This window comes from Nicotiana tomentosiformis, chromosome 1 (assembly GCF_000390325.3).
Source record: "Nicotiana tomentosiformis chromosome 1, ASM39032v3, whole genome shotgun sequence".
Taxonomy (NCBI): domain Eukaryota; kingdom Viridiplantae; phylum Streptophyta; class Magnoliopsida; order Solanales; family Solanaceae; genus Nicotiana; species Nicotiana tomentosiformis.
In genome coordinates, this window is record NC_090812.1 from 55,816,532 (window position 1) to 55,826,214 (window position 9,683).

Consider the following 9,683-nt stretch of genomic DNA (forward strand, 5'->3'; position numbering starts at 1 on the left):
ATTTAGATAAGTATATTAACACTTATTTTTAATCTTGCTTAATTAATTATTTGCATAGGGAAAATTCATATTGAAATTAAATTCCAAGAAATATCAAACCAACAATACTCGCGAAATTACATAAATTTTCAAGTAACAATCACATCAAATTATCATATAAAAACAAATTCAACAACAAGGATTTAGGTATGGCAAACAGATGATTTAATAATTGTCCACAATTACCAATTTACTACACAATAATGCCTAAGACTTTAATCCAATAAAATTTGCACATATAAGCCTGAGTACGTACTCGTCACCTCGCGTACACAACTTTTCACATTTCACAAATGGCACATAAGACTCGATGCCTAAGGAGTAATTCCCCCACTCGAAGTTAAGCAAGACACTTACCTTTTTGAAGTTAGGTCGATATTCCAAAATAGCCTTCTTGCTTGAATTGACCTCTGGACAGCACAAATCTATCCAAATTAATTGTATAACTTCATTAAAATTCATCAAAAACAATTTCGGATAATAATGCGTCGACTTAAAAATTTATTCTAAAAAGTCAACAAAAGTCAACACGGGCCCCGCCCCTCAGAACCCGACATAATTTTCATGAAATCCGAATACCCATTCCGATACGAGTTCAACCATATCAATTTTATCGAATTCCAATAATAACTCGACCTCCAAATCTTAAATTTAAACTAAGAGGGTTTTCTAAATTTTCCAACGTAATTCACCCATTAGATCATGGATTCAAAGACATAATCATGGAAATTAATTAAAACTGGATAAGAATCACTTACCCCAAACACCCACGCAAGAATCTCTCCAAAAATCGCCTTCTACCGAGCTACCAATTTGATTTTTGTGTTATGAACTCAAACCCCCATTTTTGAGACTTTTAATTCTGCCCATATGACTATGCATCGCGATCGCGGAGATTGGGTCGCGATCATTGAGAAGAGAATTGAGGCTTCCAAGAAAGACCCTTCGCGATCGCGAGTGAAGGGACGCGAACGCGATGAACAATGGGCAGGAGCTTACGCAAATGCAGGGCAATTGATGCGAATGCGAAGAAGAAATAGCCAACAGCCCCCATCTCCTAATTTCTTCTAAGCAAACGCGAAGAGAGAGCTGAAACGCGAAGAAGGGAAAGGCAGAAGTACGCGATCGCGGAAGTATGCTCGCGAACGCGAAGGACAAATAATTCCCCTTCCAAAATAACACTACGCAAACGCGAACTGGGGGACGCGAACGCGGTGAAGGAATGTGCAGAGCTACGCGATCGCGAGGCATATTATGCGAACGTGAAGAAGGAAATTGAGGCGATCAGCAGAGACACTTCGCGAACACGAAAGGATCTTCGCGATCGCGAAGAAGGACATCAGACACCAAAGCTAGAAGTTCAGAAATAGAAGGAAATGGTCTGTAGCCCATCTGAAACACACCCGAGGCCCCCGGGACCCCGTTTAAACATACCAATAAGTTCCATAACCTAACACGGACTCGCTCGAGGTCTCAAATCACATCAAATAATGCCGAAAATACAAATTGCACCACGAATCGAACTTATGAACTTCCAAAACTTCCAACTTCTAAAACTCGTGCCGAAACCTATTAAACCAACACAGAATGACGTCAAATTTTGCAGGCAAGTCCCAAATAACATAACAGAGTTGTTACATCTCTCGGAATCGCATTTCGACCCCGATATCAAAAGTCCACTTCCGGTCCAAAACTTCAAAAATTCGACTCTCGCCATTTCAAGCCTAAATCAGTTACAGACCTCAGATTCACAGTCCAGACATGCTCCTAAGTCCAAAATCACCCAACGGATCTAATGGAACTGATGGAACTCCATTCCGGAGTCGTCTTCACACAATTCCGACTACGGTCAAAATCCTAAGACTTAAGCTTCCGTTTTAGGGACTATGTGTCCCAAATCACTCTGAATCATCCGTAAATCAAACTCGACCACACCCCCGGGTCATAATATATATTGTGAAGCTGCTCGAGACCTTAAGCCACTGAACGGGGCACTAATTCTTAAAACGACAAGTCGGGTCGTTACATTTTCCACCTCTTAAACAAACGTTCGTCCTCGAACGTGCTAAGAATTATTTTGTAGTTACCAAATTGATGATTTTACTTTTACACATATACTCACGGTCGATCCCACGTTACCGCATTTAAGATAAGCCCGACAACACCATCTCATTTCGAATTTTCACAACATTGACAATAGAATGTGAAGGATGAAGACCTCATGATTACCTACTCAGATTAATGAGTCACATTTAACGCCACCTGGGCACTCATCTCATAGGTTAAAACTCAATGTTTACAACACAAAAATGGCTTAATATGCACAGAAAATATATAAGAATTATCAGATAAGCCTAACATGCATGACTCCCTATTAATATTATTGTACAAATTAATTTTCACAAAGGGAGAATTTTAAACTCATAAATATTTCACCACAAGGACCTCGTCCTTATATAACTTCCACCATGGCTTGTATCCTGGTTTAAATATTTCACATCATATAAAAATGCGAGGATCTCGTCCTCAACTCTGAATCACAAGTATATTGCACATTGTGCCAACTGAAATTTCAATTTCCTTTCTTTCTTCTTTTCAATATATTTCATAAACAGTTTTCACAACATACAATGAACCCTCATACCAGTAGGGCATATAATTTATAAAAATTGGAATCAATTATTCCGAAACACATTGAACCCACTGTAATGAATAATAAAAATTACTTTTGGACTTATAGCCCTAAATGGTGTACAAAAATAAAATGACACACACGGGCTCATATCTTCAAATCTCCCGACAGGGATAAACATATAAGTGGGTCATAAAATTACGGAGTTCACCCATAAGCAGAGCATAATAGGAGGACACACCTCAATATTCAGAACTGAATAAAATTAATAAAAAATATCCTTTTTATAACAAAATCAGGATCGTACCTGTAACGACACCATCTGGTGTATTGGCCTCATCCAAATCATAATGATTATATCAACGGGTCAGGCCTCCACCTCTTAGGCGCATAATTGGACCAACACCTGTAGTACCACTAGTTGCTCTAGCTCAGGAGCAGATTCCAGATATAGCTGAGCCGATAGGATCAGCTCAGGCACCAGTTGTTCCCATTGAGGTTCCAGGCCTTCAGGAGACTTTGGCCCAGATATTGGCAGCTTGCACTTGTCTAGCTCAGGTGGTTTCGGCTCAGGCCGCACCTGCCACTTCTCAGGCTGGGGGAGGTACTCATACCCCTGTTGCCCGTACTCCAGACCAGGTAGTACAGGGACTTCAGATACTGGGGGCACTACCAACCTAGCAGGCTGCAACTGCCCAGGCCCCGATAGTTCCTGTTATGGAAGATGATGAGCAGAGGAGACTTGAGAGATTTGAGAGGCTTCGACCTCCATCTTTTAGCGGTGCAGAGTCAGAGGATGCTCAGGGTTTTCTGGATAGGTGTCAATGGATGCTTCGGACAGCGGGTATTTTGGAGACCAATGGGGTCTCATTCACTACTTTTCAGTTTTCTAGGGCTGCATTCAGATGGTAGGAGACTTACGAGAGGCGTAGGCCTGTTGGCGCAGCACCCTTTACTTGGCAGCAGTTCTCCATGGTCTTTTTGAAGAAGTTCGTGCTTCAGTCCTACGGAGAGGAGTTGTGTAGACAGCTTGAGTAGCTTCGCCAGGGTGATATGTCCGTGACACAGTACGAGATAAGATTTTCTGAGTTGGCTCGTCATGTAGTCTGGTTGGTTCCCACTGATAGGGAAAGGATTAGGAGGTTCATTGATGGCATCAAAAATTAGCTGCGGTTACTTATGACTAGGGAGAGAGTATCTGGTGCTAGTTTTGATGAGGTAGTGGACATTTCTTGGCAGATAGAGTTGGTTCGTAGCCAGGAGCGTGGAGAGAGAGAGGCTAATAGGCCTCGTGGTCCAGGTGATTACAGAGGTGTCCCTTCAGGGGGTCAATTTTATCGCGGTAGGGGTCGTTCTTATAGACACGCTCAGACGGGTCGTCCAGCTCATCGTGGTGCATCAGGTAGCCACAATTCTTATAGTGCTCACTCAGGCCAGTCTTCATTCAGTGCACTACCAGCGCAAAGTTCTCATCATGCCTTGTCCGCTCAGGATTCTGCAGGTAATTCCTCGGGTTATCAGGAGTAGCAGTTCCATCAGAGGAGGGGTTGTTTCAAGTGCAGAGAATTTGGTCCTTTCAAGAGAGAGTGTCCTAGGCTATTTAGTAGGGCTCCACAACAGAGTCCTCGACTGACGGCACCATCACTGGCACCAGTATTTCTACCACCTGCCCAGCCAGCTCGGGGTGGGGGTCAGGAAGCTAGGGGTCGCCCAAGATGGGGAGGCCGATCAGGTGGCAGGTTGGCTCGATTATATGCTTTTCCTGCCAAGCCAGATGTTGTTGCCTCAGATGCAGTGATCACAGGTATTGTTTCAGTGTGCCACAGGGAGGCTTCTATATTATATGACCCTGGTTCCACTTATTCATATGTATCATCGTATTTTGCTCATTATCTGGATATGCCCTGTGTGTCCTTAGTTTCACTTGTTTGTGTATCTATACTGGTGGGTGATATTATTACTGTGGATCGTGTGTATCGGTCGTATGTGGTAACTGTTGGGGAACTAGAGACTAGAGTTGATCTCTTATTACTTGGTATGGTTTATTTCGATGTAATCCTGGGTATGGATTGGTTGTCTCCATGTCATGCTATTCCGGACTGTCACGCAAAAATCGTGACGTTAACGATGTCAGGGTTGCCAAAGGTTGAATGGAGTGGTTCTCTAGATCTTGTTCCTAGTAGGGTAATTTCTTATTTGAAAGCCTAACGTATGATTGGAAAGGGATGCTTGTCATATTTGGCCTTTGTGAGAGATGTTGATGCAGATACTCCTATTATTGATTCAGTACCGGTCGTGCGAGACTTTCCCAATGTATTTCCTGCAGACCTGCCGGGTATGCTGCCCGACAGAGATATTGATTTCGGTATTATCTTGGTGCAGGGCATTCAGCCCTTTTCTATTCCTCCGTATCGTATGGAACCAGCTGAGTTAAAAGAATTGAAAGAGCAGCTTCATGAACTCCTTGAAAAGGGGTTTATTAGGCCTAGTGTGTCACCTTGGGGTGCACCAGTTCTGTTTATGAAAAAGAAAGATGATACTATGCAGATGTGCATCGATTATAGGCAGTTGAACAAAGTTACAATCAAGAATAAATATCCCTTGCCGCGTATTGATGACATACTTGACCAGCTTGAGGGCGCGAGGGTGTTCTCCAAAATTGATTTGAGATCTGGGTATCACCAGTTAAAAATTCAGGATTCGGATATTCTAAAGATGGCATTTAGAACTCGTTATGGCCACTATGAATTTCTGGTGATGTCTTTTGGACTAACCAATACCCCAATAACATTTATGCATTTGATAAATAGTGTATTCTGGCCATATCTTGATTTATATGTAGTGGTATTTATTGATTATATTTTGGTGTACTTACGTAGCTAGGAGGAGCATGCACAACACTTGGGTATTGTATTACAGAGGCTGAGAGAGGAGAGACTTTATGCCAAATTCTCTAAGTGTGAGTTCTGGCTTAGTTCGGTGGCATTCTTGGGACATATAGTGTCCAGTGAAGGAATTAAGGTGGATCCGAAGAAAATAGAAGCGGTTCAGAATTGGCCCAGACCATCTTCATTTACTGAGATTCGGAGTTTTCTCGGCTTGGCCGGTTATTATCGTCGTTTTGTGGAGGGATTCTCGTCTATTGCATCGCCTATAACTAAATTGACCCAGAAGGGTACTCCGTTTAGGTGGTCAGATGAGTGTGAAGAGAGCTTTCAGAAGCTCAAAACAACTTTGACTACAACACCAGTATTAGTGCTGCCTACAAGTTCAGAGTCTTATACTGTGTATTGTGATGCGTCACGTATTGGTCTTGGCACAGTGCTGATACAAGACGGTAGGGTGATTGCCTATGCGTCCAGACAATTAAAGGTACATGAGAAGAATTTTCCAATCCACGATCTTGAGTTAGAAGCTATTGTTCATGCCTTAAAAATTTGGCGGCATTATTTGTACGGTGTGCAGTGTGAGGTATATACCGACCATCGGAGTCTACAACATTTGTTTATACAAGAGGATCTTAATTTGCGGCAGCAAAGGTGGTTGGAGTTGCTTAAGGATTATGATATCACCATTTTCTATCATCCCGGAAAGGCCAATGTGGTGGCCGATGCTTTGAGTCGTAAGGCGGAGAGTTTGGGCAGCTTAGCATACTTACCGGTAGCAGAGAGGCCTTTAGCCTTGGATGTTCAGGCCTTGGCTAATTAGTTTGTTATATTGGATATTTCCGAGCCGAATCGAGTTTTGGCTTGTGTGGTTTCTCGGTCTTCTTTATATGATCGCATCAGAGAGTTCCAGTATGATGATCCACATCTGCTTGTCCTTAAGGACACGGTTCAGCACGGTGATGCCAAGGAAGTCACTATTGGAGATAACGGGGTATTACGGATGTAGGGCAGGCTATGTGTGCCTAATGTAGATGGTTTGCATGAGCTGATTCTCCAGGAAGCTCACAGTTCGTGGTACTCCATTCATCCAGGTGCCGCGAAGATGTATCAGGATTTGAGGCAACACTATTGGTAGAGGCAGATGAAGAAAGATATAGTTGGGTTTGTATCTCGGTGTCTAAATAGTCAACAGGTAAAGTATGAACATCAGAGGCCGGGAGGATTGCTTCAGAGACTTGAAATTTCAGAGTGCAAATGGGAGCGTATTTGTCACGAGACAAAATCCAACTAGACGTGATGGCACCTAACCCAACCCGCTAGGTAAGCCAACTTTCATCTATCCAATTCCAATAACAATTATTAAAGAAATTTAAGTAAGTAATTATCTTAACCTTATACATTCCCCAAGAACTGGTAGTATAAATCATGAGCTTCTAAGAATAGAATATACAAAGCGGAAATGAAATAATACATAGTCAGTTTGAATAATACATAAACAGAGCTTTTATAAATCTAAGGCTACCCTGAACAAAAGGCAGCTACAACAGGAACGCAAGTACATCTTCAAGTCCCGCAACCATTGAGCACAGCAACAACAGCAGCCAACATCTGCACGCAATGTGCAGAAGTGTAGTATCAGTACAACCGACCCCATGTACTGAGTAAGTAATAAACCTAGCCGTAGGTTGAAAGTAGTGATGAGCTTCCACCAAGGTCGGGTCCAAAACCAATAGTCCACAACAATCCATTACAACATAAAGCAAATAATGCCAGAAGTAACTCAGGGATAAAATACCCAGCCAAATCATGATTTCAAAAATAGTAGTTCTTTCTTTCAAATACATCAGTGAAAAAAAAAAACCAAATCGTTTGCTGGAGTTGCCAAAAATATGAATATTTTGAAAATAATAAATATGAATAGTTTGAAAATAATAAATTTCTCCCAAAATCTTGTCAATAATAAATAAGATGTTTCATTTTCGTTCCGGATAACCCGTGTAAAAACTAATGCATCACTATGCCCATCTGTCAACAATGTGTGAAAAATCATGAATGATGTGATGCAGTACAACACGAGAAAATACATCTCTATGCATGTATGTCATGTGTGCATGCCAATGCAATGCAACTCAATGATAAGATCATAAACATCCCCTCGGGCAGAACATCACTCATATACAGCCCCTCGGGCAAAACCTCACAGTCACTCGTGCCACTCGTGCATACCTCACAATTACTCTTGCCATTCGGGCATACCTCACAATTACTCATGCCTCCCAGTCACTCAGCACTCGGCACTCTATACTCGCACTCAGTAGGTACCTGCGCTCACTGGGGATGTGTACAGACTCCGGAGGGGCTCTTACAGCCCAAGTGCTATAATCTGCATGGACAACTCACGTGCTGCACGGATAACTCACGTGATATAATTATAAAGTATGTTTTAGGCGGGCAGCCCCGATCCACACTCATCCTCACAAATCAGGCCCTCAGCCAATATCAAACATGCTGCGGCGTGCAGCCTGATCCCATAAATAGGCAACATGTTGCGGCATGCAGCCCGATCCCATGAATATGCAACATAAATCAGGCCCTCGGCCTCACTCAGTCATAAACCTCTCAAGCCACTCGGGCATATCAGTAAAACAGGGCATTCGGCCCCAAAACATTTATATGCATCAAAATAGAGTCATAAAACTGAGTTATGATATGCAATGAAATGAATATGACTGAGTATGGATTTTTCAATTTAACACAATAATTCACAATAATATGACCTCTGTGGGTCCCAATAATACTGGCACATAGCCTCAACATGATTTTTAATATGCTTTTCAGCTCAATTTCTTTAATACATAAAACCGCATGGAAAATGTCAAGATTATTTAACTATAAAATTCCACAAAAATAATTATGTCACAATTTCTATAGTGCACGCCCACACGCCCGTCACCTAGCATGTGCGTCACCTCCCAACAATTCACAAAATACATATATTCAGGGTTCATACCCTCAACTCCAAGATTAGAAGAGTTACTTACCTCGAACAAGTCAAATCCAATGTCGAGCAAGTTAAGCAATGCTCCAGAAATCCCATTATGCGTGTATCAACTCCTGAACGGCTCGAATCTACCACAATTAATTTGATTCAGCACACAAAATTTATAGGAATTAATTCCATATCAAAATACTAATATTTTCACAAAATCCAAAATTACGCCCCAAAAATACCAATGGGGCCCACGTCTTGGAATCCGATAAAACTCACAAAATCCGAACCCCCATTCAACCACGAGTCCAACCATACCAAAATTACTCAAATCCGACCACAACTCGGCTTTCAAATTCTCAATTTAAACTAAGAGAGTTTTCAAACTTTTCCAACTTAATTCACCAATTAAATGATAAAAACAACCATGGATTCGGGTAATTTAACCAATATTGAGTTAAGAACACTTACCCCATTGTTTCTTCTGAAAATATCCCAAAAATCACCTCAATCCGAGCTCCAAATCGTTAAAAATGGAAAATGGGACGAAGTCCCGTTTTCCGAACTTAAACTTTCTGTCCAGATCTCTCTTCTTCGCGAACGAGACAGGTCCCTCGCATTCGCGAAGCACAAAATGTGCTTCCTAACATTTGCTCTTCACGAACGCGAGACACTGCTCGTGAACGCGATGCTTAACGGAGCCTTTCTTCGCGAACGCGAGCTCCCATTCGCGAACGCGAAGGCAAAACCCAAGCCCACTATGTTTCCCTTCGCGAACGCGATACCCCATATGCGAACGTGATGCACAACCCAAATTCTCTTCGCAAACGCAAGACCTCCTCGCGAACGCGAAGAGTAAATCCTGCCTGCCACAAATTCCTCTTCGCGAACGCGAGGGCCCACTCGCGAACGTGAAAGAGAAAATCCGAAAAATGCAGCAACAGATATCGACAATCTCACTAAGGCCAAAAATGATCCGTTAACCATCCAAAACTCACCCGAGCCCCTCGAGACCTCAACCAAATATACAAACAAGTCCTAAAATATCATACGGACTTAGTTGAACCCTCAAATCACCTCAAACAATGCTAAAACCATGAATTACATTCCAATTCTAGCCTAATGAACTTTGAAA